Source organism: Equus przewalskii, chromosome 3 (assembly GCF_037783145.1).
Source record: "Equus przewalskii isolate Varuska chromosome 3, EquPr2, whole genome shotgun sequence".
Taxonomy (NCBI): domain Eukaryota; kingdom Metazoa; phylum Chordata; class Mammalia; order Perissodactyla; family Equidae; genus Equus; species Equus przewalskii.
In genome coordinates, this window is record NC_091833.1 from 61,118,616 (window position 1) to 61,130,889 (window position 12,274).

Genomic DNA, 12,274 nt, shown 5'->3' on the forward strand with positions numbered 1-12,274 from the left:
TCCAACAACACCTGCCGCAATATGGCCCCTTGAATATAGATGAGTTTTTGACTTGCTCATAACTATTGAAATGCAGTGAAAATGATGCTGTGTGAATTCTGAGGCTAGGTCATGAAAGGTGATGCAGCTTCTGCTGGGTTAAGTGGGAGGTTGGCCCTGGAACTCTGAGACACTCTGTAACAAGTTTGACTTATCTGAGGCATCAGTGCTGTGAGGAAGCCCAAGCCACATGGAAAGGCAACATGGAGGAGTTCCAGCTCAGAGTGTGAGCTGAGAGTTCCAGACTGGGCTGACAGTCAGCATGAACTGCCAGGCATGCCTTTAGATGATTTCAGCCCTCAGTCTTTGAGTTGTCCCAGCTGAGATCCAGAAATTTTGGAACAGAGAGAAGTCATCTGTACTACGACATTTTAAATCTTGACCCATAAAATTAGCGAGCAAAATAAAATGGTTATTTTATGACACTAAGTTTTGTGGTAGTTTGTTAGGTAGCAACAGCAACCGGAAGAGTAGCTTGGTGAACGTTTCCTCTTGTGCAGAAGACCCAAACCTCTGAAACGCTTCTCCCTCTTCAAGCCACAGTTTTGCTGGTAAGTGACATATTATTAAAGAACTATTTATTAACTTTAGAAAAAAAGCCACATTTCTGATCTTTTTCTTCCTTCAGCTAAGAGGGGTTTCTACAATTCATCCCTGTTTAGATCTCTCTCAAATACCGAACTTTTATGACCCAAATCTTCATAAATATAATGATGTCCTTCCCTTAAGCATTACTTCTTACATTTTTATAAACATTTTATGTATTACTTATTTACTATTTTGGCATAAATATTTTTATTTTCTAAATAATATAGCAAAGTTAGACAACCTGCAAGACAACTATTATTAATATTATTAAGATATCTTGTGAAATTCTCTTAAAGTTTTCCTAATATATTAGTACTTTAGGATTTTAGGTCTCTGTCTTCACATTGATGTAAGTTGGTTTAACGAATTGGCTTTGTCATCATTAATGTCTAGGAATATCAGATCATTTTTACTAAAAATGAGTTTGGTTGGTATTTCACGTAGATCGTGAAATGTGGTGTTCACTGTTGGCTCGTGAGTTTTTTCCCGTATTACTTCAGATGTAAGGCCCCAATATTACGTAGATTCCTTCCTTAGTGCTTGAGGCACAAGAGCGCATATCCAACATTTAGGGGGCATTAAGAAGAAATTAGAAGAAGATGTTTGTTTTAAAGACCTGAATTTTCTCAGTGTATACAAATATAGTAATTAAATAAAATTCGTTTTATTTGCTGCAACCAATTTTCCTGTCTATAGGGGCGTACCTCTTTTATCTTAGAAGTCATTCTCACCGTCCAGACTTACATTCTGGGAAGGCCGCTGCAGGCAATGGTGACTCTTAGGGTAATACTTTATTGCTTTTTTACAGATGACTTCAGACTTTTATTTCAGTCTCTTTACAGAGTACAGGATGCTAGAACAATTACAATGTTTTTACAGCAGTAGGACTTCTTGAGGAAAAGTCTTATCTGTCTTGTGTCAACAGATATTTTTTTCCCATAATAGGAAAAGTGATTAGATCAGGAAGAAATCTCGCTTTCTAGGGGCCAACACCTGAGTTTGATTAAAGTTGTCTGTGAAGACGTTTGGTTTATCAGTAATCTGAGGACTAGTAGAGATGGTCCCATTAAGTAGATAAATCAGCAGAAAGTGTTTGCACAGTGGTGAGTTGTTTCCTCCGTGCCTTAAAGCCATTCTGACCTTGCATGTAGGGCAGAGCTGGCTAAAAGTTAGCTAGATTTTAATCTCCAGGATGTAGATTATGGTGCATTTCATTTGGGTCAGTTGGCAGGGTCTCTCACACTTAACTACTGTTTGTAATAATCTGGTTTACTATCATCTAAGGCTTTGTGACTCATGGTGTGGTTCACAGACTAGCAGCTTCAGTGTCACACGAGAGCTTGTTGTAAATGCAGAATCTCAGGCCTGTCCCAACCCTACTGAATCAGAGCCTGCATTTGGGAAGGATCCTATGTGCACACTAAAGTTTGAGATACTCTGCTCTCAGATAAGACGTCCTTGGAACTGGGCGGATGCAGTGTTGTACATTGAAAGTCCATGTGTCCACTCCTATGTATGGATGGATGGAGAGGGAATCTCATTACGGCTTTTTCTGTTCTGGGTAGTACCATATAACCATGAATGGGTGCTCAATCTGTAAAAGCATCAGAATGATAGTGTTACATGTCTAAATATTTAGCAGCCATGCCCTTTGTTCCATTTGTTTGAAAAAGTTTAGTGCTTGAAGAGACATACCCCAGCAAAGAAATGAGTGTGAAGATATCAACCTTGAGAAAGGTGAAATTATGTCATGGAAGGACTGAGTGACTCGCAGGCCAGCTCTTGGAAGAACAACATTTTGCGCCCAGTGTGGGCTGTGAAGCCAGACCGGACTGCAGTCCCTTTTTTAGCTGCTCCCTGTGTCTTTTCACACAGCTGGCTCCATTTTACTCTTTAGGCTTCAGATTGACTTCAGATTGACTTCAGATTGACTTCAGATTGTTTCCATTCTGAAACATAACCTTCGTGTGGAGCAGGAAATTATCTTTTGTTTTCCATTGTTGTAAGCCCTGAGTCCAGTGTCTGACGAATAGTCTATCAAGATGCACTTGTCGAAGAAACAAACTGCATCTGGCTTCCTCGCTTACTTGCTATATAATCTTGGGTAGTTCATGTAACCACTCTGAGCATCAGTTTCCCATCAGTAAGTTAGGTGCATACCCACTTCACTAGGTTATTGGGAGGACTAAAGGAGATACTATATGTAAGCCCTTAGCATGCTCCCTGGGATATCATAAACACTCAATTAATTTTAGTTTAAATCTAAGTACTCAATGTGGTTATGGAACCAAGTGAAAAATAATTCTTGACTTAGGAATGTATAACATAAAAATAAAACAGTTTAGTTTATATACTTAGCACTATCTTGCATGTTACAGGTGTTGGTGTAGGAACAAAATGAAAAATTGCAAATAATCAGAAGTGCAGAAGCTCTATCAGATTGCAGTTTCTCCGTTGTATACTCTTGTTCTCTGGGGTTTTATGAACTTGTTTTTTGTTTGTTTGCTTTGTTTTGTAACGTAGGAGAGGGAACTGCCCAAGGACAGCCTTGTTGGTATAAAAATGGAAACTGGCAGGCTTGCTTTGCTAGGGCTGCTGGATGCTCCTCTCCGCAAATCCTGAAAATTGCTTTATTCCGTTTGGAGCCAGGGCGGGTGTGCTGAACATGCACCCTAGCCTGAGCCCCAGTGCCCGAAGGCCCCCTAGCATCTCACTGGTCCACTTACCAGCTGTTTCTTCTCCTGATAGGATTACATTATCCTATATAATATCTGCTTGCTGATGCTTTCACTGAATATTAGATATCTCCTAAAATTCCTGATTTTTGAATTTTTTTCTCAGTTTGTCTTTAAGTAGAGAGCAAATAAAAAATTCAGATGTAATTTGATCTATATAATTTTTTTGTTTATTTTCTTTGCTTGAGGAAGATTAGCCCTAAGCTAACTTCTGTTGTCAATCTTCCTCTTTTTGCTGAGGAAAATTGTTGCTGAGCTAACATTTGTGCTCATCTTCCTCGATTTTATATGTGAGATGAGGCCATAGCATGGCTTGATGAGCAGTGTGTGGGTCCGTGCCTGGGATCCAAACCCTTGAACCTCCAGCCACTGAAGCAGAGCACATGACCTTAACCACTACACCACCGGGCTGGCCCCTAATTCTGGTTTTTAAACCCATCTAAACCACTAAATTCCATTAAAAAGCTAATATATTTAAGACACATCTCCCGAGTGACTATTTTCCTTCAGAAGAAATTAGTCACCAGACTGATTCTATGCTTTCTACTACACAAGAGATGCAGGACTGTATGCCCACCAGTACGTTCTTCTCTCTTCCATTACAATCAGTAAGAAAAAATGTCTTCCTTATGCCTTTTAATCAGGGTTAGGGATGGAGATTATGGTAGGAGAACCAATGGGGGTGGAAAATGTATGTGGATAGATTTCTTGGGACTTAGAAAACTTAAAGAAACTTTAAATGAAAACTACTGACCATACTATTTTATACTTAAGCATCAGACTTTACTTTGGTTTAGCATAAGTTTCTTGCCATCTTTCAATGGTAAAACATAAAGCAAGAATTATATTTGTTGAACTTTATCAGCGTTTCATTTGAATAATCCATTTGAATAACTATCTTTAGGCAAAAGTGTGAAACTCCAAGTGGATCAGGAATAGCTGATTTTCTTTATCTCCATGAAAAATTTGCATATTAAAAATGGCATATGTAAGATAGAGATACTAAGAGAGAACATTTTCCAGCTCAAAAGTCATTTTACCTCTAAAGTCTTAATATTTTTTTCTACTTAGAATAGAGTCCACTTAGTTTACCAAAAATGAGAACAAAGTAGTAGATATTCCTAAAATATGTCAATACTTTTGGTAAAGTCATAATTGAGATAGTGTAATTTTAGTGTGTTATTTGTTAGGGATGGACCCATAGATATATGAAAAAGATGACATTTTAAATCAGTAGGAAAAAAGATAATGTTATCAACATGGAAAACCTAAAATTATAATTTGACCTCACTCCATATGCAAAAATAATTTCCATGCAAACTAAGGAACCTATGTGAAATGCAAAACCTTTTACATTTTTGCAAAAATACAGGAGAAGGGTAGGAGACAATTTCATGAAAAAAATATAGAAAAATGCTGTTAGATTTGAGTGCATTAAGGTTTAAAATTTTCTTGCCTCAAAAAAGATAAGAGATAGGGTGGAAGAAAATAGTTGCAATTTGTGTAGCCAACATGTAACATCTAGAATGTACTGAGAACATGAAATTAGAACACAAGTAAAATCATCAGTTAACCTAAGAGAAATATGAATGGACAATAAACTTATAAAGAGCTGCTTAGGGGCCAGCCTCGTGGCCGAGTGGTTAAGTTCACGAGCTCTGCTTTGGCAGCCCGGGGTTTGCCGGTTCAGATCCTGGGGTGCAGACCTATGCACCGTTTATCAAGCCATGCTGTGGCAGCATCCCACATGGAAGAACTAGAATGATGTACAACTAGGATATATAGCTATGTACTGGGGCTTTGGGGATTAAAAAAGAAAAAAAGAAAAGAGAGGAAGATTGGCAACAGATGTTAGCTCAGGGCCAACCTTCCTCACCAAAAAAAGCATTCTTTAGGAAAAATAAAAAAAGAGCTGCTTAACCTAACTAGTAATTAGAGAAATGTTAATTAAAAAAAAATGGGATCACATTTTATACCTGTCAGATGGGCAAAAATAAAGCTACAATGCCAAGTATTGGTAACAGGGTAGAGAAATGCAAATTCACACGATTCTGGTGAGAAGAATTAGTCCAACCCAGTTTAGAAGGCAATCTAGCATTATGTAGAGAAGCTGAGGATTTATGATGAATTTTGTCTCAGCAATTCTTTTTGTAAGCCCATCCTCTGCAGAAATTCTTGCCCACATGTGGGAAAACATCCACGAATGCTTTTTGCAGCATTGCTTTTAAGAAAGAAAAACTGGGTACACCTCTGTCTCTATAAATGGGAAATGGATAAACAAAGGGTGACAGAGGTATACAATGGAATATTATACAGCAATTAAAATGAATGCACTAAAATGAAGTATATCAACATAAATACATATCAAATACATGTCATTAAGTATTCACATATTCTTTAAAAACACACAAAAAAGTCTTAAGTTCCCTGTCTATGTACCCAACATGCCTTGGACTGGACGTCATCTTTGTGAGTATTTATCATTCACTTACAAGAGGGGTAGCAAAGTTGAGAATTCAGGTCTGAGCATTTGTGTCTTCCTCTCACTCTGTCCCACCTACGAGCCTGACATTCTGCGTTGAGACTGTGGGTTTCTTCCTGCTCCCTTTGAGAAAGGAAGCCATGTTCTTTTGGAGGCTAGCCTCGCCTCGGCAAAGAGCGGAGCCTGGTCTTTCACTGTATACTCCCTGTAAAAATCTGACACGATCATTGACAGGAAAAGCTATTCAGCACATTGTGAAGCTGTGGAAGTAGAACAAGCTCAAAATCGTGTAGTAATCAATTAAAATGTGAGCCAACTGAAGAGTTTCAGAAGGTCCAAAGAAATGATAAATTCCCCACTGCTTTCCACACAGAGTATTCAGTTAATTGATTGGACATTTCTTCAAAAATTATATATTGAAACCAATATGTGGTTTTTCCTACATGTTGGAACTGTGAATGAGGACTTTCACTTTTCCTTAAATGTGGAAAAATAATACCTGTGTAGTATTTATGTTCATTTCCCTGGTGTAAAGTTAAATTTTGCAATTGATATTTTTAATATCTTTATGACAGCTTAGAGTATACAATTATTTTCTAATTTTAATTGTTTTCTATGAAAATATATTTTACAAATAACAAAGTATATATATATTATGAATGTATAGAAACAAATTAAAAGCACTCAGTTTCATTAAATCAGGGAAATGAATGTTAAAATCACAGTATGATACCTCTACAAACCCCCCCAAAGGAATAAAAAGCAAAGTACTGACAATACCAAGGACTGATGGAGGTGTGAAGCAGCTGATGCTCTCATCCATTTATCTGGTAAGAGTCTAAAGATAGCTCAACCACTTTGGAAAACTGTTGGACAGTATCTAAATTTTCAACACAGACATACCCTGTGACTCAGTAATTAAACTCTTAGGATCGCACAGTTAGAGAAATGCGTGTGCATCAAAGTGGCGTCATTCCTAATAGCCCCAAAGTACAAATGACCCATATGTCTTTCGCCAGCCACTAGATAAGTTGGGTGTAGTCACACGGTGAAGTGCTATCCAGCAATGACAAGGAGCAGGCTCCTGCTACATAAAACGTCATGGAAAAGTCTCACAACATAGTGTTGAACAAAAGAAACCAATGCAAAAGAATACATACTGTGTAATTCCCTTTATATGGAATTTACCAGGCAAACCTAATTTACGGTTTTAAAAATTTACTTTAAAAATTTTCCATGGTATTAGTTCTGTAATCTGCAAAAATAATTCTAAAGTTTATCTGGATGAATAAACAAGCAAGGAAGCTAAGAAAAATTTTAATATTAATACTGACAAGCATTATCTTGCTCTATCTGGTTGTAAAATATTTTAGAAATTACAATAATTGAAACAATTTTGAACTGGTTCAAAGGGGAGTTCAAGGGAAAGGGAAAATTTCCTGTAAAAGATGCTGACCACCATAAAATTTATGAGAAATAATTTAATAATTATCAAGTACTCTCTTCAAATGAAATATGAATGACTATATGAATTATTGTTATTAAAACATTACTGAAGTGTATATATTTACTAAGGAACACTTGAGGAATTATTGTGAATTAAAACACATCCATGTAGGTCAAGAAATGGCACTGCAGAAGCTCTCCTCATACTCCTCCCAATCTTCACCCCCTCCCTTCTTCCCCAAACTATTATCCTGCCTTCTGACATCCTGGATTAGTTTTGTCTGCTTTTGAATTGCGTATAATTGGATTAATGCTGCATGTATTCTTTTATATCTGCCTCTTTTGCTCAATATACAAAGTATTTTTTAAATAATATCAAGAAAAATGATAAATCATTTGCAAATTAATTGAGTTTTTTACCTTATAATGGACACTAACATTAAAAGCCAGAAGAAAACATAACTGGAACTTTAAGTGAGGGAAGGTATTTATAACATAAAATCAATGGAGGAAACCACAAGGGAACACGTTGCTAGATCTGAGTTAAACAAAATTAAATCTATATCAAAAGTGCTATAAAAATTAAAAGGTAGGGGCCAGCCCTTTGGCCGAGTGGTTAAGTTCGAGGGCTCCACTTTGGTGGCCCAAAGTTTCGCTGGTTCAGATCTTGGGCACGGACACGGCACCGCTCATCAAGCCATGCTGAGGCGGCATCCCACATGCCACAACTAGAAGGACCCACCACTAAAAATACACAACTATGTACTTTGGGGAGTTTTGGGGAGAAAAAGGAAAAATAAAATCTTAAAAAAAAATTAAAAGGTAAATTAAGTGGGAAAAATATGTGCAACAATATGACAGAAAAGCATTAACATGTACTTTAGATAAGAGTAACTCTTATGGATCAATAACAAAAATATTACCCCAACAGAAAATTGAACCAAGATACAAATAGACAAATCACAGATATAGATTAGCATAAACAGATAATTTTATGTATCTAATCAGCAAAAATATATCAATTTATAGAAATCTATTTTAAGATAATGATCTGAATTTTACCCAAATATTTATATATAAAGATATTTTATAAATTTTAAAACAATCTAAATGTTTAATGGTAAGGTGAATTATCTTGTAGATAATAAAACATTCTCACTTTGGAATATTATATAGTCATTAAAATTATGCTTTTAATGAATATTTGATGATAAAGAAAAAGTCTTGAGTGTATAATGTTAATTATAAAACGTTTTTAAATATGCCTTGTGAATGTGTTCATGTGTCTATATGTTTACATGAAGAAATTTGGGGGGCTGGCCCGGTGGCACAGTGGTTAAGTGTTCACATTCTGCTTCGGTGGCTCAGGGTCCGCCGGTTTGGATCCTGGGCGTGGACACAGCACTGCTTGACAAGCCATGCTGTGGTAGGCATCCTATATGTAAAATAGAGGAAGACGGGCACGGATGTTAGCTCAGGGACAGTCTTCCTCAGCAAAAGGAGGAGAATTGGCAGAAGATGTTAGGTCAGGGCTAATCTTCCTTAAAAAATAAAAATAAATAAAAAAATTAAAAAACAAAGAAATTTGGACAAAATTTCTTCAGCCTCATGGCTCTGATGGCCTCAGGGTGGTTGGTGAGATTACAGTGACTTTCAGTTTCTTCTATTAATTTTCCAGATTTTCCAAATTTTCTACCTTGGACTCTTTTAATCCTTTCATTCAAGCAGCGAATATTTATGCACCAGGAACTGTATGGTTAGAAGAAAAAGGGTAGAGAAAAGGATCCTATCTAGGAATCACAGAGTGGCAAAGGAAGGGAAAAGATCAAGTGGCAATCCTCCAGGTGTCCTGGCCAGTGGAGGACTTCCTGCTGTGGCTTCGTCTCGCCGTTGCGTCTCCTGTGTTCCCCTGCACAAGCTCAGCTTTGCCTGAGCTCTCTTTGTTCTGGATGTTATGCCCACATGTGTCACAGAATCCAATTTTTGTCACAAAAGTTGTGACACAAACACAAAATTAATCGACATCTTTTGTGCAAATACAAAAATGAGTGCTCCCTGAAGAGGGAATAATTCTCACCTATTTCATAGTAGAATCAATTTTGATCCCTGTAGTGTTTTCATTGTCTGATAGAACTAGACTATTTTTAGGAAACATTAAAATAAAATTTTATCTTAAAGCAAAAAGCCCTGCTTGCTGTCTAAAGGAGGAGCTAACTGTTGCATGTGTTCAGCTTCCACCGGTACACACTTCCACCCATCGAGTTCGGGTAACCATGCGGCAGGCTTCCTCCGAAAGCAGTCGTTAGCCTACTGTCAAGCTGTCACGCACTTTTTGGTACCATCTGTCTCCTCTGGCACATATGACTGCTGTGCAGTCTGGGGCAGAGCAATTTACTCCTTTACCGAAAGGTCCAAAGCGCATTTAAAATGTAATTTACTCTATCATTATTTTTTCAAGGTGTTCCTGAGAACACTGGGCCTGGTGTAGATTTGGGCATGAGTTTGACCAGAATCCAGCTCATTTGTTCTTCAAACAGAAAGTACAAGTACCTTCTACAATGTAATCTAGAAACAATAAAATGATAGCTGAGCCACCTAGGCATAAACATCACTGGTTCATTCTCACATATTCTTAGTCAGGCATTTATTGTTTTTTTAAGTCAATAGCATAACGATTAGTAAACAAATACACCCCTTATTATATGCACACCTTCTTTTAAAGCAAATTCTCCATGCTTTCCAACTCTTCTAATGCCTGCTCCTTAGGCATTTGCCTCCAGGACCTGATATTAGAATACTGAAACATTTTCACGGACTACTAAATAGTTTTAGAATAAACTAGGCCGTGGCCCCAGGGAGGAAATGGCTCAGCTTCAGGGATGCATAACCACCCATATATTTGGTAAGCGCCGATCATTCTGCTGCACAGACTCAACAGGCTGGTCCCTATAGCCGCTCGCTTTCCCCTTTCAGTCCTTTCCTACCTAGAACCTTGAGGCTGTGTGTCCTTTGGCTCATGCTGCTGGCCAGCTCTTCCTGTTCTCAGCTGTGTTATCTAAGTTTTCTCTGATACTCACTTTGCCACTAAAATGCTTCATAAAAATTTGTAGTGAAATAGCCTGCCAGGCCCCATTCTTGTCTATGTACCAATCTAGCAAATATTAAAATCTTGCAAAAATCTTCATGCTAAATTAAATAAAGCAAAGACAGAGCTCAAGACGAGAAATATAATAATTACTTTACTAGACTCGGGCTTCTCCTTGGTATTACCTGAATAAAAAAATACTGAAATGTTTCTCAATTTTCCTCGTTTACATTTTTTCTGCACCATTTTAAATAAGGTATGACTTAAAAATTATTCTTGTAACTACATATGGTGACAGATGTTAAGTGGACTTATTGTGGTGATCATTTCACAATATGTACAAATATTGAATCATTATGTTGTAGACTGTAAACTAATATAATGTTATATGTCAATTGTACTTCAATAAAAAAAATAAGGTACGTCTAATCTCTGGGAACAAACCCTTTGCATAAATGATCAAATTTCATGCACTTCTACTGTTACCAAAAGTGCATGTATGGCAAGTCAAATATTACATAATATGCTACCCTCTCCTGGCCGTAGGTATATAACGAGGAGTCAGACTTCATGAACAGAAAAATTCCTTCTAAGTCTGGACTATCTATCATTGATAAGTGGTACATGGGGCCAGCCATAAAAGGCAGATAATATATCCCCTACTCCTCTAAGTTAGCCACACTCCCTTTTATGCTAGCATTGGGATATACACATGCTTCACAACATTTAGCACATTTTGTTATAACTATCTATTTTGACATTATTCTTCCCTTCTAGTCTGTGCATTCTTTGACAGAATACTTAACATTACTCGTCTCTATATACCCCACACCATGACAATTTCTGCACCTCACTAGGTACTAGTGGTTTTTAGATGAACATATAATCCACCACAATCTAGAACAAGAGTCCATAAATTATGGCCTGTTGGCCAAATCCTGCTCACTGCCTGCTTTTGTAAATAAAGTTTTATTGGAACACGGCGCACTCACTCATTTATATACCGTCTGAGGCTGCTTTCCTGCTACAACAACATGGAATAGATGTGACAGAGATCTTATGCTTCACAAAGCTTAAAATATTTACCATCCATCTCTTTTCAGAAAAGTTGGCTGGTGCCTGGTCTAGAGCCTGAGAAATGAATTATTTTCTAAGAAACAGCCCAGAAGCCCCAGCACCCCAAAGTTAACCCAGGTCCTTCTACTTTGTTCTTCCTCAGTCTCCTGAATATACTTTTCTTCTAAAATGTGTGACCATGTATTTGTAACCTATCTTTCGCACTAGACTCTGGGGATATAGTAAGCTTTCCAGGGGCCCTGCATGATGTAGGTCAGTGGTCTCTCAAACTTTTTGCCCACTTACCCCTTAGGAGAATTTTGGAAATCCTAGCATATATTTAAGTTGAGATCTAAAATGTTTCATTAGAAATTTAGATTGTTGCAAAGGATATAATCTTCTATGGATGTAAATATTCACACTTTAAAATAAAACTGTTACATCTGAGAGAATGTATACAGCAAAGTGTTTGACACCCACTACCATCTAAAGAGATTTTGGCTTCCAGTTAGGATGGAGAAAGGCACAAGAGAACATCACTTCTACTCAAGCAATGAGAACAAGCCAGAGAGTCTACAAAATCATGGTTTCTGGAGTCCATTAGAGAGCTGAGGTTGCAAGGCCACTCGGTGAGCTGAGATCCAAAAGTGACAAGGCCTCTATGAGGAGAGGCAGGACAGAAACGAGCTGGTTGACATTTGGCACAGCAGTGAGAAGAACAGGTGGCTGCCACAGAAATGAGTAAGAGTGGAGCTTAATGAAGACTTTTAGTGGTGAGCGTGAGTTTGGTATGCTTCCACAGGTGGAATCTGCACCCACCTGCCACCTGTCCTCGGACGTCTA

At 37.6% G+C, this 12,274-nt stretch overlaps 1 long non-coding RNA gene across 2 annotated transcripts in view; it reads left to right on the plus strand.

Annotated features, from left to right (window-relative positions):
• Positions 1-204: 204 nt before the first annotated feature.
• The window catches only part of LOC139082303 (uncharacterized), a 42,397-nt gene continuing 30,327 nt past the window's right edge, over positions 205-12,274 (plus strand). Inside the window, exon 1 of one of the 2 annotated variants that reach the window (XR_011538169.1) lies at positions 205-590. This is a non-coding gene — a long non-coding RNA (uncharacterized lncRNA). The remainder of the gene's footprint in view (positions 591-12,274) is intronic. The other variant, XR_011538170.1, reaches the window with a different exon arrangement.